The sequence below is a fragment of the Mus caroli genome, unplaced genomic scaffold (genome assembly GCF_978045245.1).
Source record: "Mus caroli unplaced genomic scaffold, Mus_caroli_1 scaffold_18, whole genome shotgun sequence".
Classification (NCBI taxonomy): Eukaryota; Metazoa; Chordata; class Mammalia; order Rodentia; family Muridae; genus Mus; species Mus caroli.
Window position 1 is genome coordinate 65386633 of NW_028227273.1, and position 27565 is coordinate 65414197.

Consider the following 27565-nt stretch of genomic DNA (forward strand, 5'->3'; position numbering starts at 1 on the left):
GTCTCGGAAAACAAACAAACAAACAAAAATAAAAACAACCAAAAAAATTAAAAGTAAAGATTTTGTTCAGTGGTAAACTGCCTGCCTCGTACAGTAAGACCTTAGATTTAATCCACAGCCCCCTAAAAATTAGCCTACCACTGTAGGGAGTTTGGGGGATTGGGCCTCAGTGGGCAATGGGGATGTGCCTGGGCTAGGAACATGGTCAGTTGGTCACTTGTAGGTCATGGGAAGGCAAATGTTTGGTAGGGAACCAAAGATGGGGAGGACATTGCCAGCTCCTCTGCCTTCTGAGCGTGTCCAGGTCAGAGTTTCACTGACACCAGCAAACATGGGCACCAGGGACAGACCTGTGGTTGTCAGTTGGGATAGCTGCTGTTTGGGGTTTAAGGGGGCTAAGTCTCTCCCAGATGATTTGGCGAGGGTCGGCTGAAATGTGTATTGTGCTGAAAGGTGGTCCCTAGCCTGGACCCATGTTGGCCTCATCCGCAGCTACAGAGTTTGGGGATGGCGCAATCAGATGGTCTGGGAACAGTAGGCCCAGGTGAGATACTTCAGCAGCCTAGGGTCCCTCCCCTAAACTTCAGCCTGGAAGGCCCTGGAACCCAGGCGCGTGCTGTCTGCCAAAACCTTTCCCGGAATCCAGCAGAGAACAGAGCCCCTTCCTGCCAGCCTGGCACTCTCCAGGCACAGGGTGTCCCTAGGGGTACCTTGAAGACACCCCAGGAGACTAGAGTACTGAACAGCCCCTCCTCCCTAGGAACCACCCTCCTCTGGCCTTTTGCCTCATTGTCAATGGCCCCACCGGACCACAAGAATCAGCAAGCGGGAAGGAGGAATTTTGTGGCTGGGTGGCCAGCTTCTGGGGCCTTTGCTGTGGCTTCAGGTGGGAGGGTGGAGACTACAGAAAAAGCAGAGTCTCAGGCTTCAGAGGACCACGCCACCTGCTTCTCCCTCCCTCCCTCCCTCCAGGGAGGAAATCTTCAGGGCCCCAGTGGTTTTGAAAGGAGGGGGACCGGAAGAGACACAACACTCTGGGTCAAACGAGGACGGGGCAGAACTCTCTCTTAATTCTTCTAGGATGCTCTTCCTTGGTACCCTTACCCACCAAACCCCAAAGCAAACTGCTTTCCCTGCAACTAACAGTCACAAGCCACTCTTGAGACCTCCAGAGGCGTCCCAGAGTGGGTGGGGCTTGGAGGAGCCAAGAGGCCTGTAGCCGGCATCTCCGTGGTTCTCCCCATGCGTGGGTACAGTGAGGAGGGTACTCCGGTCCCAGGTGAGCTGAGCCTACGGTGCTCCGACCCGGAGGGTCGGGAGATGGCTTCTTGGAGGGGTGAGGAGGTCTCGTACCCGACCATGTGGCGGTCTTGCAGCGCCTCGCCCTCCCTCCCAGTGCGGAGCCGGCTGCTGACCGCAGGCTGCAGGAGCGGTTGATCTGGGGAGCGGGCGAGCACACCCACTTACCCAGCTGCTGAGTCAGGCTGTTCTCCCTCACGCTCGCCCGCCCGCCCGCCCGCCCGCCTGCTCTCGCCCGGGACATTGTGTTCCAGCCCCAGCGCGCTGGCAGCGGGCCCAGGCGCTCACACCAGCCTCCTCGCCCTGTTTGTGCTCGCGGCTTGCGCTGTGGCGCAGCCTCCCGTGGCCGCGGGGACTCTCAGAAGGCACCCCTGTAGGGTGGGCCCCAGCAGCCCTGAGCACTCGCCAGCCTCGGAGCACCCACGCCTCTCCAGATTCCCTGGCTGGGTGCATCCCCTACCCCCGGATTTATAGAATATGAGGACAGTTGGGGGCTGGGGCAGGTGTTGAGAGCCCCCACCCTCCTTCCATACAAATGCTTAGTCTTGGTGCTGCAGAAGGACAGTTGGAAGCACGCCAGACCCAGACTTGGGAGACCTGGAATGTGGTCACGTGACAACAGAAGCCCGCTTTGAGGGGGTCAATTTAAGCATCCTTCCCTTTCCTCACCCCCACCCCCCCTTGATCCGTCACAGACTTCGGGAGCACGGAGACTCCAGGGATTCCCGGAGCCCGCAAGCAAGCCCAGCTTTTTTGGAAAGCTTGGGAAGCCCCTGGCAGGATGCTAAGAGGAGGGAGCGCCTAGTGGGAGTGGTAGAGCCGGGGCAGGGCGGCGCAAGAGGACCCCAAAGGCTCTGCCTATTGTCCAGCCCCCAAACACTGGTGTGTTACTGAGAGCCATCATTTATTTCTCTCAGCCCGATCTGCAAAGACAACATCAAGTGCTGGCTCCTCTCCAAAGAGAGGACTGTGTGCCGAGCCTGAGCGGCTACACATGGAACGCTCTGGGGTGGTCCCGCTAAGGAGGTCATGAAAAGTGAGACATACTTTCTTTTTTTAATATCTATCTTATTTTTAATTTGTGTGTGTGTGTTGTGTGTGTGTGTGTGTGTGTGTGTGTGTGTGAGAGAGAGAGAGAGAGAGAGAGAGAGAGAGAGAGAGAGAGAGAGAGAGAGAGCACGCACGCGGGGACACACACACACAGAGTTTGGAGTCCAGAAGAGGGCATCAAATCCCCAGGAGCTGGGGATCCAGGTAGTGGTCAGCCACCTAGTGTGGGCACTGGGAACCGAACTCAGGTCATCTGCAAGAGCATCGATCACTCTCAACCCTTGAGCCAGCCCCCTCTCTCTAGATTCATAGGCACAGACATCATTCCTAAGGCCCTATCTTCTCTCTTCTTCCCATACCTCCAGTTTCTGTGCACTGTCTGTCAGGGTGGTGCCTGCCTTCGCTCTCCTCATCCCTCTTGCCCTAGAATAGGACGCACCAACTAAACCCTGAACCCCCTTCTCTCCCCACACCCAACTTCCTTTGCAGCAACCTGATGCTCAGCAGCCTGGGGTCTGTCCCCTGTTGTAGCTATCCGTTCACTCAGCCAGTTCTAACCAGATTAGAAGACCCTTGAAGCTGAAACAAAGCCGACGTTTTTCTTAAGGCCTCCTCATTCATACCCCTAACCTCAGCCCAACTCATCTCTCCCAGGCCAAGTCTAACACTGAGGCTGCTGTTCAACAAAATACCTTTGGGGCATTGTTGTAAGCCAGTTGAAGTGACAAACAAACCTCGAGTGACCACATGGGGACCCAAAACAACAGGTGGCCAGCACCTAAAAAGTGTGTATCAACCACAGAGAGACCTCCCAGAAAGTTCTATGCCCTGGGTTTTGTGTGTGAGTATGAGTGTGTGGAGGGGTGGGGGGAGGAGAATGGGGAGGGGTGGAGGTGACTCATTTTAGTTGACATCCGCCCTAGTCTTCATGCTAAATATTTCCCATGTATTAGCTCTGCTATTTCAGGGGGAGTTTTGAGGGAAGGGTTAGAAAGGGGACAGCACCCAAGCCTCGCCCACTCAAGGCCAAGCAAATTGTGGTGGGGCAGCCTTGAATGTGGGCTCCCCACCTCAGTCCTTGGGCACTGCCTGTTCCCTGGCCTGCCACACCCACATCCTACACCCAAGAGTGCCCAGCACTGCCCAGCACTGGATAGCTCTGTCCCACCCCCTGAACGGCTGGCTGTGTGACCTTGGACGAGGCACTTCCTCTGTCACCTCCCTTGCAGCTCTCTCATGCTATGGCTCTGTGAGTCCCTGTTTGAAGAATGCTTGCTACCTCCCTGCCCCCCATGTCACCTGGGCTGTGGTGGCAGCCCACCCTCTCCCACCTTCATCCCACACCCAAGCCCCTATCTGGAACTGGGAGAGGAACTATGGTAGGGTTCCTGTGGCCACCAAAGGGACAGGGTCTTTCTCTGGGGTGCCCGATCTGAGGGAGAAGTTGGGGGAGGAGGAGGCTCCTCCCCTGATGCCTTCCCACAGCGCTGTCTGCCATGTTCCCACCTCTTAGGAAGCTTGGTACAGTGTGTTACCCTGGGGCCGGAATGTACCGTGTGTTTCAAATGGCCTCTGTCCAGTCCCACCCTGGCTGTTTCTTATTTATACTTCTTCTCCAGCGGTGGCATCCTGCTGTCCAGCACTGGCTCTCATCTGCCCATCTCCCAGCTGTGTCCCCATAGCTCAGAGAGTCAGCCTTCAGTCCCTGGTCCCCACAGTCTATGGAGTGGTGGAGAGCCCAGGGAGTTTACCTTAGAGGGGGAAGGCAAACTCCAGAAGGGTTCAGGAAGCCCCCAGTTCATATTCACTCTGTCTGTTTCTCTGTCCCTCTCTGTTTCTGTCTCTGTCTTTCTCTGTCTCTCTGCCTTTCTCTCTCTCTGTCTTTCTGTTTCTCTCTCTCTATGTGTCTCTCTCTGTCTCTCTGTCTCTCTCTGTGTGTCATCTGTCTCTCTCTGTCTCACTCTGTCTCTGTCAGTCTGTCTCTCTTTGTGTACCTCTCTGTGTCATTGTCTTTCTCTCTGTATCTCTTTCTCTGTCTCTCTGTAGTTCTCTCTCTGTCTGTCTCTGTGTGTGTGTCTCTGTCTCTCTCTATGTCATCTCTGTCACTCTCTGTCTCTCTGTCTTTCTCTCTGTGTCTGTCTGTGTCTCTGTTCCCCCCCCCCCCCCGCCTCTCCCCTCCTCGCCACAGCATCTCTGAGGCTGTGGTTGACCCCTTTCCTGAACCCATTCATTGTCTGTATTTGTTTCTTGCACTTCAGCTGCATCTGAGCCCAGCTGGACCAGAGGGGTGGACACCTTAAAGCTTGACTGTTCAAGTATGACAGATGTCCCCTGCCAGCCACAGGGCACAGGCAGAGATAGGGCCCTGGGGAGGGCAGGGATCCACCCCAGCCTTTCATTATCAGGACTCACAGTCCCCAGCAGAGCTGCAAACTGGAACATCACGTTTCATTTATAGACACGACCTTGCTATATATCCCAGGCTAGCCTTGAGTTCATGACCCTCCTGTCCCAGCCTCCTAAGCAGTGGGATTACAAACACCATTGGCGACAGACACTGGCCCACGGGACAGGCTAAAATCTATTTGCAAGGTCCCTGTGATACCACTAGTAGATTTGGAGTGTCAGACTTCCCTGTCATGGCCCCCAGCTTGGGATATTTGGTCTGCCTGTAACAACTTACCTAGAGACAAATGGGCTGATATGACTTACATAGCTCAGGCTAGCCTTAAATTCTCTGTGCAGCTGACAATGACCATGAACACTTGATCCACCTGCCTCTGTCTTCTGAGTTCTGGGAAGACAGGGTTATGTCACCTTGCCCAGCTCACAGGAGCATGGGCCTTTCTTACCACTGTCCACAACAGGGCTTTGGGAAGAATCTAGGCAATGTCCCTGGCTATCAGTGTCCCAGGTCTATCCAAACTTAGCATGAGCCTGAGTCTCCTCTGAGGAGGACCAGCAGCCACCCTGCTGCTTGGGAACGCTGCAGTGGTCACCCAAGGTCGAGGTGCCTTGCTTCCTGTCACAGGGCTCTTCTGAGCAGGGGGATGAAGAAACTTCCAGGATGTCCTATATCCGGCGATGTGTGGCCTCTCACAGAGCCCTACCACCCCAGGAGAGGAGGAGAGGGTCACAGCTCCACAGTGCCTGCTCAGGCTTCTCTCTGCTACCAAAGCAGATGGAGCAGAGACACCAAATAGCAGAGTGAGGCTGTTCTGTGCTGGTTTCTGGCTTCCTGTCCTCAGTGGCTCTCTGGGGGACACTGTGTTCTGGGCAGCTTTTTCTTCCTCTAAGTTCATTCTTCCTCTTTTTCCTACCCTTGCTTACCCAGAGTTCTGTTTACACAGAATATTACATTTTGTTTATTTACGTGTGTGTGTGTGTGTGTGTGTGTGTAAGAACATATGCACCACACTCACATTGGCAGTCAGAGGGAATCAGTTCTCTCTGTCCACCATGTGGGTCATTAGCCTAGCTCATTTCCCAAGAACTAACTTTATCCCTCCCAGGTTCCCCCAGTACAGATTATCTTTCCCTGGACTTTTCTGCAAGTGTCAGGCTCATGAATTCAAAGGGCACTTATTCATTGCCTAACATATGCCCTGGGACCCAGACTCAAAAAGCTGTCTTTATTAAGCACCCTACTGTGTGCAATTGGCATTGTGCCTTGCCCAGAGCAGTGGTTCTCAATCTTCCTAGAGTGATGACCTTTCAATACAGCTCCTCGTGTTCTGATGATTCCCCCCACCATAAAGTTATTTTTGTTGCTATTTCATAACTAATTTTTCTACTGCTATGAATCATAATGTAAATATCTGGCATGCAGGATATCTGATATGTGACCTCTATGAAAGTGTCCTTTGACTTCCAAGTGGGTCTCGACTCACCGGTTGAGAGCAACTCCCCTAGAGGCATAGATACTGGTTGTTCAGTTCATTCTCCTTAAGGCCTCTGGATAACATGCAAATACATAAAACCATATCCTAAGGCCTTGGGAACTTGGGGACCTGGGTGTGACCAGAGCAGAAGGTTCTGGCAGGGCTCTTTGGAGAAAGTTAATCTTCTTCAGGTCTGCAGAGAGCTGGCTAGGCACAGCACAGTGCAAACTGTTCCAGGTACAAGGGACACAGGGTGTGAAGCAGTCCTGTGCTCTCCGGCAGGCAGCAGGCACTGTTTGGTCTGGCTGGACACAGAGTGCAGGTTGAGGAGGCCAGGGGGATGAGGCCAGAGGCAGGCAGGCCCAGACGGTGCAGTACCTTGTGTTCCAGCAAAGGGCTGACCTTTATCCTGGAGCAGCCGGAAGCTCAGACAGCCTCACGGCTCCCTGTACCCGGGGAGCTTCAGGGCTGGGTGAGGGCCAGGCCCAGAGTGTTCTGCAGGCCTCTATTAAGGAACATTTACTGCCCTTTGGCTCAGGGAGGCCTGTGGGAGAATCAGTCACTTAAATCTAATGTCCTTTGCAAGCCTGGCTGTTCATTCATTCGAAAGAGCTCAGAGGTCATCCATCTGATGCCCAGCAAACGCTTAGTGCTGCCCTGGGCTGGCTCTGCTCTCAAGAAACTTACATCCTGGGTGGTTAGGGCCATAAACAAGCAGGCAAATGAAACAAATTAGCAGATAATGTGGGATCAGATGTGTGAGAGAGAAATGAACAGGGAGGTTGCTGAGAGTCCGGGTGTACCCGCCCAGCAGAGAAACCAGCAGTTCCAGGGAACATCTGGAGGGCCAGTTCTCCCCACAAAAGCAGCAGCACGGCTCCTCCAAGGTGCTTCCCCCAAGGCATGAAGGAGCTTGGCAAGTGAAACACACCATTCTCCAGGACATGATGAAAAGATAAGGGGACCCATTTTGTAGAGATGGAAACTGAGGCTCAGAGTGGCTGAAGACCTCTGGCCAAGAATCACAACTGGAGGTTGGGTGTGGTGACACCACGCCTTAATCCTATCACTCAGGAGGCAAAAGCAAACAGAACTCTGTGAGCGTGTAAGGTTAGCCTGGTCTCCATAGTGAGTGTCCGGGCAGCTGGGGGTACATAGTGAAACCTCATCTCAAAATCCATCCATCAATCATAACTTGTGACTATAAAGTCAATTTTTTTTTTTTTTTTGGTACCAAGTATCAGGAGCAACACTCAGCTGTCCTGAATTAGCTAAGCAGGTTTAGTCTCTGAAACTTTGTCTCTTTGTCCCCTGAATACACAGTCCCTGACCCCCCCCCGCCCCCCTCCCCCCAGTCTCCCAGGCTCTGTCTCACCTGTCACAGTCCTAAGCCTGCTTTTTCATCATCTGACAGTTAAGGGAAAAAGGGTCATCCAGGGGCTTGCCCGGGGGTGGGGGTGGGGTGGGATTTAGGAGAAGATCATTTCACACAGGGCTGGGACAATCAAAGCTTTGTCACGTTTCAATGTGGAGATCAAAGGCAGACCAGTTCCAGGGACCTGAAAACCCAAGATACAAGAGACAGGATCCATTAAAGCCTCCCCTCCCCACCTCTCCTTTTCCTTCCTCGCTTCTCGTCTTCCCCTCCCCTCTTCTTTTTCCTCCCCTCTCCCCTCTTTTCTCCCTCTTCCCATCCTCCTCCTCTCCCGTCGTCTCCCCCACCTTCCCTTTTATCCCCCCCTTTCTCCTCCCTCTACTCTCTCCTCCATTTCTTCCTTCCTCTCTGATCCTCTCCTCTCCTTCCCAATCCCCCCACTTCCCTCCCTGTTCCCACCCCTCCATCTCTACCATCCTCCTCCCCTCCCCGTCGCTCTCCTCTTTCCCCCTCCCCTCCCCATTCCCGGCTCCCCTCCGCCTCGGTTTGCTCAGTTGGGATCCCACACTGACACATCTTGTACTTCCCGTTTCCAGGGAAATTCCTTGCCCACTCGACCACACCCGCCCTTGAGGACCTGCCATCTCTTTGGGTAGAGCAGAAGCCAGACAGGAACCTGGATTGTGAGGCGAACACCCCCAGCCCCCTGCTGGGTGTGCGCCAAAAGCCTTCAAGGGGCAAGGGGGTAGCTCCCCAACATCCAGAGCTTGGCTTGAGCTTCAGGGTCCAAGTGTTTCGGAGAAGAGGTGGGGACCTCGTGGAATACGAGACTCTGGCCCTTCCAGCTGCAGTTAGGACAGAGACCTCTTCCCTCCGATGTCCTGACTTCTCCTGCTTCCTGCCCTTGCTGCTGAGAGGCACAGTCACCACAGCACACTGGCTCACAGATACTGGGGCCCCTCCCAGGCACCCTGAGAGGACCAGTTGCAACTGGGGGATTCTGGCCCTGTCAGGGTCACAGAGCCTCAGCAGGCTCTCCACCCTTTCCCGCGCCCCCAGGTCTCAAGCAGAACACCATTCTGTCCTTCGCTGCTGGGGGGCGGATCTGATCGGCTCGGGGATTCGAGAAAGGCACTTTTCTTCTTGATTTTCACTGGACGCCACTTCCTAAACCCCCAGCCCTAGACTGGCCCGAGGAGACCGGCTGGGAAAGCCCCTCCTAGGAAGAGGAAACCGGTGCATTCTGCTTTGCAGTTAATTCTCAGGACCCGGAGTGGCAGGCAGACGTGGGGCTGCACTGCACGGATGGGGAAGTTCTACCTCATTCCTGGTCTGTCTCTGTGTCTCATAAATTTGGGGAGCAAAGGAGATGTAGTGTGGAGTCAGAGTCCTCAGCGTTAGGAACTGGAGGCCCAACGGACCACTGGGTTATTGTCAGGGACTTCTAGGAGTTTCCACAGAGGCTGATTTTATGGTCTTCTTTTTTGTTTTTTGGTTTTTTTTTTTTTTTTTTTTTTTTTGATATAGGGTCTTCACTAGCCCTGACTGGCCTGGAAGCTGCTGTGTAGACAGACTAGCCAGGCAGAAATAGTGATTTGTCTGCCCCTGACTCTTGAGTGATAAGATCAAAGGTGTGAGCCACCACACCCAGCCTTTTACAGAAATTTTTAAAAATTACATTTTGCTGGGGCTGGTGAGGTAGCTAGCTCAGTTGGTAAAGGTACTTGCTGCCCAGCTTGATGGCTTGACTCGGTTCTGAGACCCAAATGGTGGCATGGGAGAACTGACTCTAAAGGTTCTCCTCTGATCTGTATATTGTTGCATGGACATACAATGCAAAAACACACACACACAGAGGATTCACACATACACATACATACCCATGCACACACAGCACACATACATACACTCATACATACTCACACACACAGACTACACATAGGACTCACACACATACATAGAACTCACATACACATACACATCCATACACACATATCACACATAAGTACACTCATGCACACTCATATACTACACACACTATACACACACAGACCACACACACACTCTCTCCCACACACCACACAGGCCCCCCTCCACACCACACAGGACTCACAGACACACGCACACACACATGACTCAGACATGTATATACACCCATGCACACACACTATACACAGGACTCACACACACACACACACAGATTCTCCCCCACACCACACAGCACCACCACCACCACACAGGACTCAGACATGCATATACACCCATGCACACACTCTCACACACAGTACATACACATACCACACACATCACAAGTCCTTGAAAACACACAATACTCCTATATACACATACACTCACAAACCCACACACATGCACACTCACACACACCATACACACACAGGACTCACACACACACACAAACACACACACTACACACAGGACTCACAAACACACATACACACCCATGCACACACACACAGCACACACTATACACACAGATCACACACTCACACACATACCACACACACTCATACGCTCATACTCAACAAATACAGGACACTCACGCATGCCACATACACTCACATAACATACACTCATACACACAGCATACATATATGCACTCACACTCATGCACACATTCACATACTATACACACCATACACACACAGACCGTATACATACACCACATACACTCATGTACACACTCAAACACATGACACACATTCACACATACCACACATATATACACTCACACACCACACACTCACATAATAAACACAGACACAGACACACACAAATTATAGCTGAGCCTGAGGAGATGCTTAGCAGGTTTGTGTGCTTACTCTGAAAGCAAGACAACCTGAGTTCAAATCTCCAGAGCTCAGATCTGTGTGAGCCCAATATCAGGGGTGGATCCCAGGCAATTACTGGCTAACCAGCCTAGCCTGACCCAAGCTCATCGTGTTCAGAGAGAGATCCTGTCTCAACAAAGAAAGTGTAAAATTGGGGGCTGGAGAGATGGCTCAGTGGTTAAGAGCACCAACTGCTCTTCCAAAGGTTCTGAGTTCAAATCCCAGCAACCACATGGTGGCTCACAACCATCTGTAACGAAATCTGATGCTCTCTTCTGGAGTGTCTGAAGACAGCTACAGTGTACTTACATATAATAAATAAATAAATAAATAAAGTAAAAAAAAAAAAGAAAGTGTAAAATTGATAGACACACCTGATAGATACAATCTGGACACTCACTTGTGTGCACAACACATTCACACTAAAAAGAGGGCCGAAGGGATGGCTCAGGAGTTCAGAGTCTGTATTCCCTTTCCATAGGACTTGGGTGTGGTTCCCAGTACCACAGGCCTGTAAGTCCAGCTCCAGAGAGCACAGGCTTTCCTGTCCTTTGTGGGTTCCCATGTACATGACAGACAGGTGCCCCCCCCCCCCACACACACATAAAACAATCATTTTTGGCTGGGCATGGTGGTACATGCCTTTAATCCTAGCACTCTGGAGTCAGAGGCAGGCTGATCTCTGTGATGTTGAGACAAGCCTGGTCTACAAATTGAGTCCAGGACAGCCAGTGCTGCTACACAGAGAAAAACAAAACAAATTTAAAAGAAAACCCAAAATTATTTTCATTATTTGTTTCCATTATTATTATTGTTGTTGTTATTTAATTTATTTATTTTTGTTTTTTGAGATACGGTCTTTCTATGTAACAGCCTTGGCTGTCCTGGAACTCGATCTGTAAACCAGGCTGACTTTGAACTCACAGAGATCCACCTGCCTCTGCCTCCCACTTGCTGGGACTAAAGGCATTGCACTACCATCGCCCAGCTATTTTTCCTTTTTTAAAAATAAATCCTTAAAAAAAAAAACCCAAATACATTTAGCTGCTATTACTGGAGAGGGGAGCGGACAGCAAGATGGCGGTGGTTGTAGAATTTTTAGATTGCTTTCTCTGTGTAGTCCTGGCTGGCCTTGAACTCATCCGTCTCTGCCTCCTCAGTGATATGACGTGTGCCCCACCAAGCACAGCCAAAATTAACTTTTGAGGCTGGCCTTGAAGATCTTGCTGTCTCCACCCACCCCAGTGCTAGGGTTCCAGGCATGCACCACCATGCCCAGCTTTTAAGGTGCTGGGGATAGAACCGGAGCATTCATGCATGCTAGGCAGTTTAGCCCTATCTCCAGCCCGTGGACAGTAACAGGTAGAAAGGCCTCCACTAGGGACTTACTTTAACTTGGACACCACAGGAAGTGGGAGTCAGCCTTGAGATTAGACCCAGAGAAGCCTTGAGTGAAGGGGGCTGGGTGAGGAAGAGGGTCAGCGTGGCTCTTTTCCTAGCTGTCGGTCCCTAGTGAGACAGCAGCCCCTCCCCCTCCTAGAACCCCTCACCAAGCTTAGCGGGGAGTCGGGAGTGGGGTGAGGTGGGGGTAGGGGGTGGCAAGGCCAAGACTTTCTCAAGGCCATCCAGCCAGGGTCAGGCAGAAGTGGGGGCTTTGTGGTGAGCTGATTTCTTTTCCTCTTCCCTTTCAAGGTCCTTAGGATTCTGGGCTTCCCCCATCCTTTTGTCCTGTCTGGAGAGGAGAGAACTGAGCTTACTAAAGAGGCGGGAGAGGGTCCAGAGGGGACCTCGGTGCTCCCTGCCCTCTCTCTAAAACACAGATCTGAAACTGCGGCCGCCCTGTGCCATAACTCCCGCCAGCTGCGGGGGACCAGAGGATGACTGAGAAACATTCTACTGGCTGTGACATCAGAGTTGGCATTCCCAGGTGAGAAGAGGGCTCTAATCTCATCTCCAGATGAGGCCCCAGAGAGGCGGTTTAGGAAGAAACAGTGAGCTGCGGGCAAAGGGAGGCAGGGGAGGGAGACTCCCTTGAACACTCTAGGCACACACAGCAGTGCTTCTTCTCTGGGCTTTGTCTCCTGCAAGGCCCTGGAAGGGAAGAGAGAGCATTGACCTGGAGTCGGGAGCCCTCACTTCCGGCTCTAGGGTTCTCACGCGCTTTCTCTCCCCGGGGCAGTGGTCTCCAGCGAACAAGAAGGAAGCGGTCTTTGACCCTCAACTCTTGTCAGATTTCCTTTTCCCTGCCCCTAGCTCCTTTGCTTGAGTTATGTCTGCCCCCTGGAATGCTGGGATTGATTTCACACCTTCCCACTGAGCAGCAAGCAGCCAGGTCTGAGCGTCAGCCTGGAGTCCTGGGGCACTTTGGGCAAAGCTGCATGCTTTGAGAAGGGCCCCAGGAAGAAGACAGTCACAGACACCCAGGGAGACCGTATCCCTCAACAAACACAGGAGCTGGGTGTGGTGACACACACCTGTAATTCCAGGCCCTGAGAAGCAGGCTTTCCAGGTTGGCCTTGGCTACCTAGTGAGGTTGAAGCCAGCCTGAGCTACTTGAAACCCTGTCCCTCCCAAGTGCTGGGCAGATGGCTCAGTGAGTAGGATCCCCAGAACCCACTTTAAAAGCTAGGCATGGTGGTGGTGCTGTGTGTCTGCAATACCAATACTGGGGAGACAGGAGAGGCAGGGTGGGGGGACCCACAAAGGCCATTGCCTGGACAACCTTGTTGAGTCAGTTTGCTTCAGGTTTAGTGAGAGACTCTGTCTGTCTCAAAAAATAAAGGTGGGTAACCGCTGGGCATGGTGGCCCACGCCTTTAATCCCAGCACTCAGGAGGCAGAGGCAGGCGAATTTCTGAGTTCGAGGCCAGCCTGGTCTACAGAGTGAGTTCCAGGACAGCCAGGGAAACACAGAGAAACCTTGTCTCAAAAAACAAAACAAAACAAAACAAAAAAAAGGTGGGTAACCATTGCCACTTAATGTCCATCTCTGGCACACACACACAAACACACACACACACCAAAAAAGCATAAACACAACAACAAAATGCACCGCTTCTATGTCAGGCCTAGTGGTGTATGCCTTTAATCCTCAGGAGACAAGAGGCCCAATATACCATGAGACTGTCTCAAACAGCAACAGCAACAGCAACAGCAAAACCAAATATGGCTCCCACAGCCTCACCCAAGCCCACACCCTCTTGCCTGTCTGACAACACACCAACCAGTTTACAAAAATGTTTCCCGTGTACCAGTTAGAGGGTATCACCCTTATACTCACAGATACACAGGCATAAGCAGAGACACCGACATATTTACATGAGCATGCAGTATCCCCCCCCCCCACACACACACATCAAACGCATACATACACATACAGGAGCACATGGACACACATGTCCATGGGGTTTCACTCTTCACACCCTTCCTGATAATCTAGAGCACGGCTGTTCCCCCCTAGCCTCCGGGTTCTCACCTGTACCATGAAGGGAACTCAGGAACCTGCCAGCACAGAGCCCCGCTTGCCCCTGACTGACTGGGTTCATAGCCATCCGGTATCATTTATGTTCTTTCTCCTTGTGTCTAGTGTGAAGTAGAGGAAGCATCCAGTGCTGGGGGTTCACCTTGGGGCACCCTGCTTGAGTGGCAGGCAGGAATGGGGCTACAGAGAGAGGGAGGGCAGGTAAGCAGCTGGGTAAGGACTCTGTCCTTTCAGTACACAGAAGTCTCTAAGGCACTGTGGTTTGCAGGACCAATGTACTAATGCTGAGCTCTCGTTTTTTCTTATTTTTTTGGTTGTGAGCTATCTCTCCATCCCTTGTTTTTTTTCTTATTAGACTTCTGTTTTTGTTATGTTTTGCCTGAGTGCACAAATGTGTACCACACACAGGTCTGGGGTTGAGAAGGTGAGAAGAGGGTGTTTTGAATTCCCTTGAACTTGAGTCATGAGGTGGTTGTGAACCACCATGTATGTTCTGAGAACTGAACCTGGATTCTTTCAGCCAATGGGCTGAGCTGCTGGGCCATCTCTCCAGTTCCTTCCAGTCACATTGCTTCACTGTCCTACCCTGCTTTGTGCATACAGGTTGGCTTCGTTGCTGTGAAACTGGCTTCATTTAGCTCAGCCAGAATGCAAATTAGCTCTGTAGCCAGGATGACCTTGCCTTCTGACCCTCTCACCTCTACCCCACTGAGTGCTGGAATTACAGATTTGTAGCTTCCGTGTTGAAAGACAACTTTTTCTCTGCTTCAGCTGAGGCAGAGGCCTGAGCAGAGACTGGGTTAGCACGTCTTTGCCTGAAGTTATGACCTTTAAAAAAATTAATTAATTTAGTTTTGTATGAGTGTGGGCAGGTGGGTACTGAGGTGTGCTCATAAGAGGATTGTGGAACTGGGTGGGGCTGGGGTGTGGCTCTCAGGGCATCTCTGTAGCTCTGCTTCTTTGACTCCCTCACCTTGGAGGGACAACTTGTGTCCGATCTTTGATTCAACAAAAACTTATGCTTGGAGCCATTCTCAGGGACTGTCACCTGCTCTCTCCAAGCCTGTGGTTTACCGGTTGTCACAGTTCAGGTGTCGTGGCCTGGCATTCGGATTATGTTCCCAAAACAGATGAAAAACCTTCGTTTCACTTATGTGTTTGTGGGGTGTGTGTGTGGGGGGGAGTGCATTGTGTCACCACATGCTACTGTGTGCAAGTGTAGGTCAAAGGACAACCCGTGGGAGCTGGTTCTCTTCTACCACCTCTGAGGTCTTGGAGACTGAGCTCAGACCACCATGCTGGCCAGCAACCTTCTTTCCCTGCTGAGCTATCTGCTGGCTCCGTGTCCCTGAAACTCCTTATCTTCTGCCTCTACTTTCTGTGTGCTGGGATTACACTAGGCCTGGACTCTTGCTGGAGGGGCCTCTTAGAGAGGACCGGGTTCTGGTTATGAAACACGGTGCCTACTGCTTTACGCGGGTGGATGCTCTCTCTCTGACTCCTCCAGGCATTGTGGCCTTAACCCGTGGCCACCCAGGGAGAGGGGACACAAACCTACCAGATCTGAAGGGCCAAACAGGGAGGAAGTTTGGAGTTGATTCATTCTTGTTCAGCTGTGGACACTGTGCCCAGAGCGTGTGCCCGGGGCTGGCGGGATGGAGACGGTGGCAGTTACAAGACTCTAGTGGAGCCTCAGAGTCACACTCAGTGACAGACACTTTGTCATCCTTCTATAGAACCCCAGTTGAGACAAGAAAGCTGAGTGTCTCAGGCCAGACTACACCACACAAAGACCCTGCCTCAAAACAAAACAAAACAAAAGCCAGAAAGGAAACAGTAGTGGGTGGTGCTGGGCAGGTTGCTCAGTTGGTAGAGCACTTGCTTCCAAAGGTGAGGAGGGTGAGAGTCAATGCTTGTGTAAACTCTAGGCCCCTGGGGCCCAGCTGTAAACCTAGACCTGGGGAGTTTGAGGTAGGGATGCTCAGAGGAAGCTCTGGCTAAAGCAGCTGACTGGCAGCTCTGGGATCTACAGGAGACTTAGGCGCCTCATCACACAAGGTAAGGAGCGATTGAGGAAGACACAGATCATCAACCTCTGACCCTCCACAGGCATCTGAACACACATATAGGCACACACACACGCACACACATGCAAACACACACATGTACACATACACACAAACATGCACGCAAACACATGTATGTGCACACAAACACAAACCCATGCAGAAACACATATATGCACACACATGTAAACACATACATGTGCACTTGCACACATGCACACACACATGCAGGCACACACTCACACACGAATGCACACACATGCACACGCCACATACAAATACGCATTAAAAAAAAAAGCCAAAGTCTTGTGACAGAGGAAGAGCAGCTGGCTAAGCATTCACCAAGCCACCTGTTCCATCCCTGGTGTCACAAAAGCAGTGACAGAAGCCACAGTCTATCTTGTCCATCGCCCCACCCCCACTGATCAGAGCCAGTGGTCCAGTAGGAAGGCCCATCCGTTAACCCCTCCCCCACAGACGGAGCACCCCCTGACTGCAGTGGCTTTAGACGCCTCCGGTTGACTGGTAATAAACGAATGAGTACAATTATTCAGATTTAGTGGAATGAGAAAGTATGGTTCGTTTTTATTTATGTCAGATTTCTCTCTGGACAACCGCCCCCCCTTTTTTTTTCTGGGACAGGGTTTCTCTGTGTAGCCCTGGCTCTTCTAGAACTCACTCTGTAGACCAGGCTGGCCTCCAGTTCACAGAGATCTGCTTACCTCTGCCTCTCAAGTGCTGGGATCAAAGTGCACCATCGCCACCCTGTCAACAAAACTAATTTTTTTATTGACCATAGCATATTTAAGAGAGATAAAAGTTTGAGAGTAAAATCCCATGATCTATCTGTATCTATCTGTATCTATCTATCTATCTATCTATCTATCTATCTATCTAGTGACAGAGTCTTGTGTAGCACAGGCTGGAATTGAACTTGACATATAGCCAAGGATAACCCAAAAGTTGGATGACAGGCAAGTGCCACCACACCTAGCTCCTCCTGGTTTTTGAATGGGATTCAAAAGAGTCTCAAACCTAAGTTTTCTTCTAGTTGGTCAAGAGAGATGGCCTTGTTGCTAGGGCTTGCAGGTGGGGTGTTTGCCCATCATTGCGACACTTGGCAGGCAAAGCAGGAGAAACCCTGTAAAAGAGAGGTCAGCCAGCACCATGTAGCACCACAAAATCCTATCTCAAAAACAAACCGAAAGAAGGAAGAAAAATCGACCTCCTAATGACCCATTTCCCTGGTGATAAGTGGTAGCTACTCCTGACTGGTCTCTGTGGTTACAGCCCCAGGGAGACAGACCCACGGAGGCGTGGCCTTTGGCACATCACATCTCAGGGCCTGGGCCAGGGACAGTCATGTCCTCCAGGGCTGTCTGTGAGGGCTGCTGGCGTGGGTGAGGGCTTGGCTGACTCTTGGAAGATGTGGATGATTAAGGGAAGGAAGAAGGGCAGGGAGGCCCCACACATGTTTGGACCCACAAACACTGGGTAGTAGGAAAGGCAGCACGGGAAGGCAGGGGGAGAGAGGATGTGAGAAGCCAGGAAGCCAGGGAGGCTGGGGGACTGGGAGGCAGGGAAGCAGGGCAGGCAGGGAGGCAGGGAGGCAGGGAGGCAGGGAGGCAGGGAGGCAGGGAGGCAGGGAGGCAGGGAGGCAGGGAGGCTGGGGGACTTGGGGACTGGGATCATGTCCAGTACATGGGAAGCAGTAGGGATTGACATAACCTTCTCTCCCACCTTGGGGAATATGTAGATGGGTTGTTTTGTTTGATGGAGTTTTGTTTTTTGAAAGATTCCTTTATTTTATTGTATGGGTGTTTGTGTGTATGTATGGGTTGTATGTATGTATGTGCACCACATGCATACAGTGTCTTTGGAACCTGAAGAAAGCCCGAAGAAAGGGTCTGGAGAGATGACTCAGTGGTTAAGAGCACTGACTGCACTTCCAGAGGTCCTGAGTTCAATTCCCAGCAACCACATGGTGGCTCACAATCATCTGTAAGGGGATCTGATGTCGTCTGGATGTCTAAAGACAGCTACAATGTACTCATATAAATAAACTGAATAAATTTTAAAAAGAAAAGAAAAGAAAGTGTCGGATCCCTTGGAACTGTAGTTAGAGATGGTTGAGAGCTGCCATGTGAGTGCGGGGAACCAAACCCAGGTCCTCTAAAGGAGCAGCCAGTGCTCTCAAGGGCTGAGCCATCTCTCCTGTCCTGACCCTATGGTTCTAGGCACATGGCTGATTTTCTTTACACATTTGTTCTCAGCTACCCCGTATCTGAGTTTAAACCTGGAACAAGCTTGAGTGGCAACCCACCAGGCTGGAGAATGTACTGACCTGCACTATGCTCTCACTCCCTGTGAGAGGCTTAAAGCGTCCGCAGTGGCTCTGCCACTCCCTGGTTAGGCAACTCGTTTAACTGCCTTGTGCCTCCGTTTCCCTACTGGCCACAAGGAGTAGGCATCTACCTATGGAGACGGTTGTTGGAGATGATATTCTTTTTTGGTCTCTTTCAAGGCAGGGTCTCACTACGCAGGTTTGGTTGGTCTGGAACACTCTATGTAAACCAGGCCGGGGTGAACTCTCTGTGTAGACCAGGCTAGGCTGGAACTCACACACATCTGTATGCCTCTGTCTCCCACATGCTGGGATGAGGAGCATACACTATCATGCCTAGCTTGGTTCTCCTTTTCTCTGGCGTAGGAAATACCTGTTAGTTGCTCTGTGACTTCGAGGACTTTGTCTAGCTAGAGAAAAATGAAAATCTCTGTAAACTCAGCTGGGGTGGGATATAAATTGGACCTGTTGTTGCAGGCGAAGCAACAGAGCCTATGGCTCAGAGCCACTCAAGAAGCTAAGGTGGAAAGGTAGATGCTTGTGGGGCCAGCCTGGGCAACCGTGTACAGGGCTGCAGCTTGGCAGTAAAGCATTAGCTAGCTCTGAACCTAATTCTCAGCATTACAAAGAAAGAAAGCAAAACAGAGCCTGGGTGCTGGGCCAGTGTCAGGTTCAACCAGCTGCCTCTTAGGGAACCGCCACAAGACTATGGATGCTCTCTTTCAGAGACAAGTTTCACCCCTCCCCCACCCTAGCCCCACCCCCATCTTGCCCTTTGTTTTTGTTTCTGTTTTTTTTTTTTTTTTAAGATTTATTTATTAGTATATCTAAGTACACTGTAGCAGTCTTCAGACACACCAGAAGAGAGCGCCAGATCTCATTACAGATGGTTGTGAGCCACCATGTGGTTGCTGGGATTTGAACTCACGACCTTCGGAAGAGCAGTCAGTGCTCTTAACCTTAACTGCTGAGCCATCTCTCCAGCCCACCCTTTGGTTTTACTTTCACATTGTTACTCACTTATACGAGCATATGCATGTATGTGTGTGGTCAGAGGACAACACACAGGAGTCAGGAATGTCCATGTGGGTGTCAGGAATTGGTTTCAGGTCATCAGGCTTAGTGACAAGCACACTTATCTGCTGAGCCACTTCACTGTCCCTTCATCTTCCCTTTGTACTGGTTATTGGGTTTCTTTTTTTTTTTTTTGGTTTTTCGAGACAGGTTTTCTCTGTAGCCCTGGCTGTCCTGGAACTCACTTTGTAGACCAGGCTGGCCTTGAACTCAGAAATCCGCCTGCCTCTGCCTCCCGAGTGCTGGGATTAAAGGCGTGGGCCACCACACCGGGCTTGGTTGTTGGGTTTCTTTTCTCATTACTGTGACCACGTGCCTGACAAGAAGCAATTTAGGGGAGACCCGGGGTGCCCTGGCTCACAGTTGGAAGAGATACAGTCTATCACTATAGGGAAGTCATTTCAGCAGGACAGTGAGGCAGCTGGTCACATTGTATCTCCATCACCAAGCCAAGTGGAAGGAAGTTAAACAGGGCTTAAAAAAACCTCAGGTTGCCGGGCGTGGTGGCGCACGCCTTTAGTCCCAGCACTCGGGAGGCAGAGGCAGGCGAATTTCTGAGTTCGAGGCCAGCCTGGTCTACAAAGTGAGTTCCAGGACAGCCAGGGCTACACAGAGAAACCCTGTCTCGAAAAACCAAAAAAAAAAAAAAAAAAAAAAAAACCTCAGGTCTTGCCGTCAGTCAGTGGCTCTCTTTCTCCACTGAGGCTCTAACACTTAATGGTTCCTTGACTTTCCAAATTAGCCCCATTATTTGGGAACCAAGTGGGGGACATTTCAAGTCCAATCACAGCAATCACAGCATTCTTCTTTCGACTTTGCAAGTTTTTTTTTTTTTTTCCTCCCAAAGTGATGCCTCACAGCTGGAGAGGTGTTCAGTGGAGATGCTCCTCAGAGATGCTTCGGTGGACTGCCCTTGCAAAGGACCAGAGTTTGGTTCCAAAACCCATGTATTGTGGTTCTGAACCACCTGAAATTCCATCTCCAGGGGATCTCATACCCTCTTCAGATATTATACACACATGTTCATGTGCATACTTAAGAATAAAATAAATCTCAATTTAAAAAACAAAGGCCATACTTGGATCTACTTGGATCCCTGGAAGATGGAGAGAGGTTGGGGACCAGGATGTCAGTTGCAGAGCAGAAGTTAGACATCTGTGGGGACTGGCCTAATGCCATTTGGGGAAGAGGTTAAATGAAAGAAGAAAACAACCCACCCCCCCAAAAAACCCAAGTGAACTGGTTTTTTAAAAAAAAAAGAATTTATAAGCAAATCCAGAGGGGGGGGGGGCTGGAGAGAAGGCTCACTGATTGAGAACACTGGCTGCTCTTGCAAAGGACTTGAGTTCAGTTCCTAGCCCCAACATGGCTGCTCACAACTGTCTTAGAACCAGTTCCAAGGGACGTGACATCTTCTTCTGGCCTCTGTAGGTACTGCAAGTCAGAAGGCGGCCTTGGACGCCCTAGAACTGGAACTGCTGAGGGTGAGTCACCCCGTAGGTGCTGGGCAGGTGTTCTTAATTGCTGAGTCATCTCTTCATCCCCAGTTTGATGCCTTTTGACAAATGTGTTTGTCTACTTAACACTGCTCTGCCACCCTACATACAGATCAGGGCCTTCATTCCAAACCTTTCTTTGATTTTTCTCCAACCAGTTTGTGCTTGGTCTGAGCCACCCCAGTCTCTTTTCTGCCACCGAGAATTAGCTCTGTATTTATTGCTGCTGTATTGTGTGTGTTAGGTATGTGTGTGAGTGTGTGTGTATGCACAGCCACAGTCACACATATGTTAGGCATGTGTATGTGTGTGTGTATGTGCAGCCACACGTGTGTTAGGCATATGTGTGTATGTTAGGCATGTGTGTGTGTGCAGCCACACGTGTGTTAGGCATATGTGTATGTATGTGTGTGTGCAGCCACAGCCACACATGTGTTAGGCATGTGTATGTATGTGTGTGTGCAGTGATACATGTGTCAGACATGTGTGTATGTGCAGCCACACGTGTGTTAGGCATGTGTGTGTGTATGTGTGCAGCCACATGTGTGTTAGGCATATGTGTGTGTGTTAGGCATGTGTGTGTGTGTGTGTTTGTGCACATCCGAGAACACAGCCACTCGTGCCACTGCCCCATGAGGGGAGGTCGGGAGACAACTCTGTAGAGTCAAGGCTTTTCTTCTGTCTTTATTTGGATTTTATGGATGACATCACTAGGTTTATACATCACTGAGTACCTAGGGCCTTTAGCTCTGCTGAACTATCTCATAGCCTCTGGAGTTATATTTCTAAAATTTTAGATAAAAGGAGTATGTACTGTGTGTTCTCTCAATGTGTCTGTCTGCTCTCTCTCTCTCTCTCTCTCTCTCTCTCTCTCTCTCTCTCTCTCTCTCTCTCTCTCTCTCTCTCTCTCCCCATGCTTTTGAGTATGCAGCCACACAGAGTGACCTGAAATGGGTGTGTGGCAATCTCTCACTGGAGTACACCTTGCTCACCATCCCTGCAGGCTTTTCTGTCCCTTCTCCTCCTCCTTCTCCTCACTCACCGAGCATTTCCTAGAATTCCCATTTGTTTGTTCTTTGAGACAAGGTCTTGTTTCGTAGCCCAGGTTGGCCTGGATTACACTTCTTATCAAGTTACTCTTTCAGCCCTGTGGGAACATCAGTTCCACAAACAAAATCAACCGGTTTGATTTCTTTATGCCAACAAGTGCTTGGTATCTGCTGACAGAGATGTCCTAGTAGGCACTCAGGGCATTGATCTTAAGAGTCCCAGCCATGGCACATGAAGCATCAAAGCAGAAATATTCAAGACATGACCTAGATTTACCAGGTTTTGCTATCTCTTGTGGCTAAAAGCACATGGAACAAGACAGGAGAGAAAGCCAACCATAGGTCCACCAAATGATCAAAGTTAAAAATGAAGAGATGGCTCAGCAGTTAGGAACACCAGCTGCTCTTCTAGAGGACCGGGGTTTGATTCCTAGCACCCATATGGTGGCTTACAGATTCTAGGACCTGACAGCCTCCAAGGGCACTGCATCTGTTGGGTGTGCATATAGACCTGTAAGTACGCACTCATACACAAGAAATCAAAATAAACCTTAAACAAACAAATAACAATAACAACAAAAACCTACCAACTCATCCAACATGATGGTGCATGCCTGCAATCTGTAATTTCCTCAGGAGGCTGAGGAAAAATGAAAAAGAGGTCTGAATTATGTAGTCCTGGCTGTCTTAGAACTCACTTTATAGACTAGGCTGGCCTCAAACTCACAGAGAACCACCTGCCTCTGCCTCCCCAGTGCTGGGCTTAAAGGCATGCATCAGCACACCCAACTTTAGTTTGCTTTCTATTGTTGTGATAAAACACCGGAACCAAAACCAGATTGAATAGGAAATGGTGTATATAGCTTGCCTATCCCAACCACAGCTTCATGAAGAGACATCAGGGCAGAAATGCAAGGCAGGGACCAGGAGGCAGGAGATAAGGCAAAGACTGTAGAAGGGTGCTGCTGACTGGCTTGCTCCTCATGGCTTGTTCAGCTTGCTTTCTTAAACCATATAAGACCATCTGCCTAGGGGATGGCACCACCCACAGTGGGCTGGGTCCTTCCATGTCAATCATTAATCAAAAAAAAAAAAATTCCCCCAGGTGGGGTAGGGTGAGTGGGTAGAAACAGGTTTGGGTGCAAGTGACAGAAAGTATAAAATAATATCAAAATTAGACTTTCCCATCTCTGTCCAGTGATGTCCAGAGGTAAGCATTCACACAGGACTCTACAATGATCAGAGACCCAGAGTCTCCCTGCCTTTGTCTTTGCTGTCTTCAACAAGCACTTTGACCTCATGATCCTGTGTGGTATCTGGGCTCCTGCCATTGCATCTGCATTTATCTAGCAGAAAGGTGAGAAGAAAGCGATGTAAGCCTCTCTTTCATTTTTAATTAGTTAATTAATTAACTAATTAATTACATCCCAAATGCTGCTCCCTTCAGGCTCCCACTCCCCTTTTGCCTCTGAGAAGGTAGCCTCTCTCCCACCCAACCCTCTCTTTGTAAAATCTTTGAACATCTTTTCTCCTCTCATTAGCCCAGAGATGAGCTCATATCTAGCTGCAAGGGAGGCTGGCAAATGTATCCCTTTTCCAGGTAACCACATACCTATGAAACCATTAGGGGAAGAGGAAAATGAATAATGGAGGGTGAATAGGATTTTTTTCTACATTACATGGAAATTTACTTCATTGAAAAGAAAAAGAAGGGGCTGGAGCGATGGCTCAGGGTGAAAAGATATGCTTCTAGATGATCCTAGTTACTCAGTACCCACATGGTGACTTACAAGCGTCTGTAACTCCAGTTCTAATATATATATATTAGAAAAAGAAGGTGGCAGGGGAGAAGCCATTGCCATTACTGTCTCCTCCTCTGGATGTGATGGTGATGGTGTGATCCTGAAACTCCAGCACTTAGGGTAGAGGCAAGAGGGTCAGGTGTTCAGGGTCATCCTTGACTATAAATTGCATTCAAGGCCAGCCTGGGGTATGTGAGTCTCTCTGTCTCTCCCCTGTCTCTGTCTCTGTCTCACTCTCTCTGTCTCTCTCTGTCTCTGTCCACCCCACCACACACACACACACACACACACACACACACACACACACACTCACACATCCTATAGAACTCCACAGAGAAAGGTGCCATCTTTTACTTAAGCAGGTGGTGGACCTTGTGATACTGCAATAGGCTATATGCTGCATATCCCTTCCTTGGCACCAGGGGACAATTTCTGCTGGGTGACTTCTCAGAAGGGGAAGCGCTAGGCCAAAGACTGTGTTACTTATTGCCAAACATCTCTTTGAAGAAGTTCCATCAATCTCTACTCACCAATAATATCTTTCCCACACCCTGACCATGTGCCGCGTTACAAAACATTGGCAGCCTTAGGTAGGAAAAGGATATCATTCTGATAAACGCAGGGCGTATGGTTTATGTTTCTGTTTTTATGAGTCAGCTTAAATGTCTTTTAAGTGTTTTAATGATTGACTGATGTTTCTAAGAATTTGGGGCGTGTGTGGGTTGGGTATCTATGCATTTGTGTGTGGTTTTAGTTGGGGATTCTTACCCCTTGGCACTCCAGTCCTAGTGTTCTGGAGACAGGGGCTCTCACTGGGCTGGGATTCACCAAGCAACGTAGTGCCAGTAAGTCCCAGAAATCTGACTGTCTCTGCCTGCTCGGCACTGAGATTTCAATCTTACACTGTGCTCAGCTCTTTTAAACATGAATTCCGGGGATCAAAATCAAGCACTTTACCAACGGGAGCCATCTCTCTAGTCCTAGTCTGGAGTTTGTGTGGGGGTGGGGATTGGAGGGCGTTTAGGAAGGGGAGGACCTGAGCTGAGTTCATAGACCCCCACACTGGAGAGTTCATAACTGCCTGTGACACCAGTTCCAGGGGATCCAACACTTGTGGCGTAATTGGGTACCTGCATTCACGTTTACATGCCCACACTTGTATGTCACAGGCATATGACAAACACATGTGACACACACACACATAAAATTTAATATAAGAATAAGGTGGGTGGTGGTGGCACATACCTTTAATTCCAGCATTTGGGAGGCAGAGGTAAGCAGATCTGTGAGTTTGAGGCCAGCCTGATCTACAGAGTGAGTGTCAGGACAGCCAGGGCTACACAGAGAAACCCTGTCTTAAAAAAAAAAAAAATCTTTGGGCTGGAAAGATGGCACGGAGGTTCAAGGTGTGCACTGCTCTTGCAGAGGACCTGAGTTCAGTTCCCAGAAGTAAGATAAGGATCTGGCTTTCTTCACCTCACTCCCCAAAAGCTAATCAGCTTTCCCAACGTCGCCTGCCGAATACACACCTGTTCTTGATATTGTTCCGAAATGTGTATAGGCAAATTAGGGCTATGTCTATATTTTCTATTAAACTGTAGTTTTTTGTTTGTTTGTTTGTTTTTGAGACAGTGTCTCATTGTGTAGTATTGGCTAGCCTGGAACTCACTGTGTAGACCAGGCTGGCTTGGATCTCACTGTGTAGACCAGGCTGGCCTGGAACTCAAAGAGATCTATCCACCTGCCTCTGCTTCCTCAGTACAGGCATTAAAGGTACGTCCCGCCACACCCAACATATGGGATAAAATACATATATGTGTATTTTAAACAATTTATTTATCTTTGTCTTAAGTGTATGGATGTTTTGCCTGTGCGTATGTCTGTGCACCATGTGCCTGAGGAGATCAGAAGAGGGTGTTGGATCCCCTGGATTTCTAGTTACACACACTTGTGAGCTGCCGTGTGGGTGCTGGGAATTAAACCTTGGTCCCCTTGAAGAGCAGCCAGTGCTCTTAACCACTGAGCCAGCTCTCTAGCTCCAAAACATAGGTTTGCTTTACATGTCTGCTCTAGCCTGTGTTAGTGACTGTCCTGCAGTACACTTTACCATCTGGCAGCACTCTGTTGTTCTTTTTCAGTTTTCTTCACTTCTACATATTTATATTTCACAGAATGAATGGTAACTTACCATATTACTAATATTACCATACCACTACTGGGCTTGCAGTAGTCTCCAAAGACTGTCAAGGGTCATGAATGGTGGAAGATATGCTTGTACGACTTTTGCTGTAGAGACACAAACAAATACTTCACTGAAGTGTGGCCTGCTAACCCCACAAGTGTTTTGGGGTTACTCACAGGATTGTAGAGTCTACTCTCTGCAGAGATTGCCTAAGGCTTTTTCTGCCTTGGAGACCAGACCTATGTATGAATCCTGAGACTTTCTGAGCATCCTGAATCTTGCTAAGGTTTGTGAGTTTCCTGAGCTACCATCATTACTAAAATAGTTCGGCACGAGCATGTATAAACTGCCAGTATTTTAGAGCTGGAGAGGTATGTCTGGGGTTACAAGTCCTTGTTGCTCTTACAGAGGACCCAAGTTCAGGTCCTAATGAGATAGTAAGGGATTACGGGACCAACTTTGTGAAAATTCGAAGTTCACAGAGATTATCTTAGGTTAAATACAGTCTAAATTCTCCTCTGCCTCTCATGCCAACAAAGGTACTTTCTTGTGTGTGTATGAATTTCCCAGTTAAATCTGAATTTCAGAAAGACAACTTATTTTTTAGCATAAAAATACTCATGCGAGATTTGGGACATATCTATGCTAAGAAATTACATGCTGGTTATCTGAAATTCAAAGCTAACTGCATGTCTCTAAGCAAGCAACTTTCCCAGAGATGAGCGCAGCACTTGGGCTGGCTTTGGTAACAGAGCGCTGGCTCATGAGAGAGGCTCTTCATATCAGAGGCAGGGTGGAGGGCCTTGAATCTTCTTGGTTTTTCCAGCCTAGAGAACCTGACAAACCACTTGTTTGAGTATGAACTGGACCCACTCTCCTTTGTAACCGTGGACCAAAGGAAATCCTTCCTCCCTTAGGTTGCTTCTTGTTGGGTACTGGGTCATAGCCAAAGAAACCCAGCTAGTCACTGTGTCACAGTGCGGAGCGGTGGAGGTGGCCGATTCCCCTGGTAGTTGCTTCTTCACACTAGATGTCCGCAGTGAATGATGAATGTCACTTGAGATGACTTGCTTTGATCTTGGTCAGGTTCAAACGTGGAAACTGTGGGTCTCAGGTTCAACCTGGTATCGAAATACTGGGCCTTGGGACAATGAGCCACAGAGTCATAAAGAGATAGGTTAGACTGCGCTAGGTGGTTACTGGATTCCCCTGATGAGACCCGTGTTCGAGTACTGTCACCCTGTTTACTCCTGTCCCTTGAACCCTGTCTGCTTTAACCAGACTGGAGTGGCAGAGTTGATGCCCTGTTAATTGGAGGTCCAATTCCTATAGAATTAAATGGTCTTTAGGGATGTTTACATCTGTGAACCATCACTGTGGTCATCCTAGCAACACTAACATTTTGCTTATTTGTTCAGAGTGTATGTGTGTGTGTGTGTTGTGTGTGAGTATGTATGTGTGTGTGAGTGTATGTATATGTGTTGTGTGTGTATATGTGTGTGTGTTGTGTATGTATGTCTGTTTATGTGTTTGTGTGTTGTGTATTGTGTTGTGTGTATGTGTGTGTTGTGTGTGTGTTGTGTGTGTGTATATGTGTGTATGTTGTGTATGTATGTCT

General features: G+C 49.6%; 1 protein-coding gene across 2 annotated transcripts in view; it reads left to right on the top strand.

The window, feature by feature from the left end:
- The first annotated feature begins 2216 nt into the window (after nt 1-2216).
- Nucleotides 2217-27565, top strand: part of Fkbp5 (FKBP prolyl isomerase 5) — a 115165-nt gene continuing 89816 nt past the window's right edge. The window contains exons 1-2 of one of the 2 annotated variants that reach the window (XM_029471443.2): nt 2217-2335; nt 12147-12381. The gene's annotated coding sequence lies outside the window, so the exon portion shown is untranslated. Of the gene's footprint in view, nt 2336-12146; nt 12382-20880; nt 20903-27565 lie in introns of those variants that run through there. The other variant, XM_029471446.2, reaches the window with a different exon arrangement.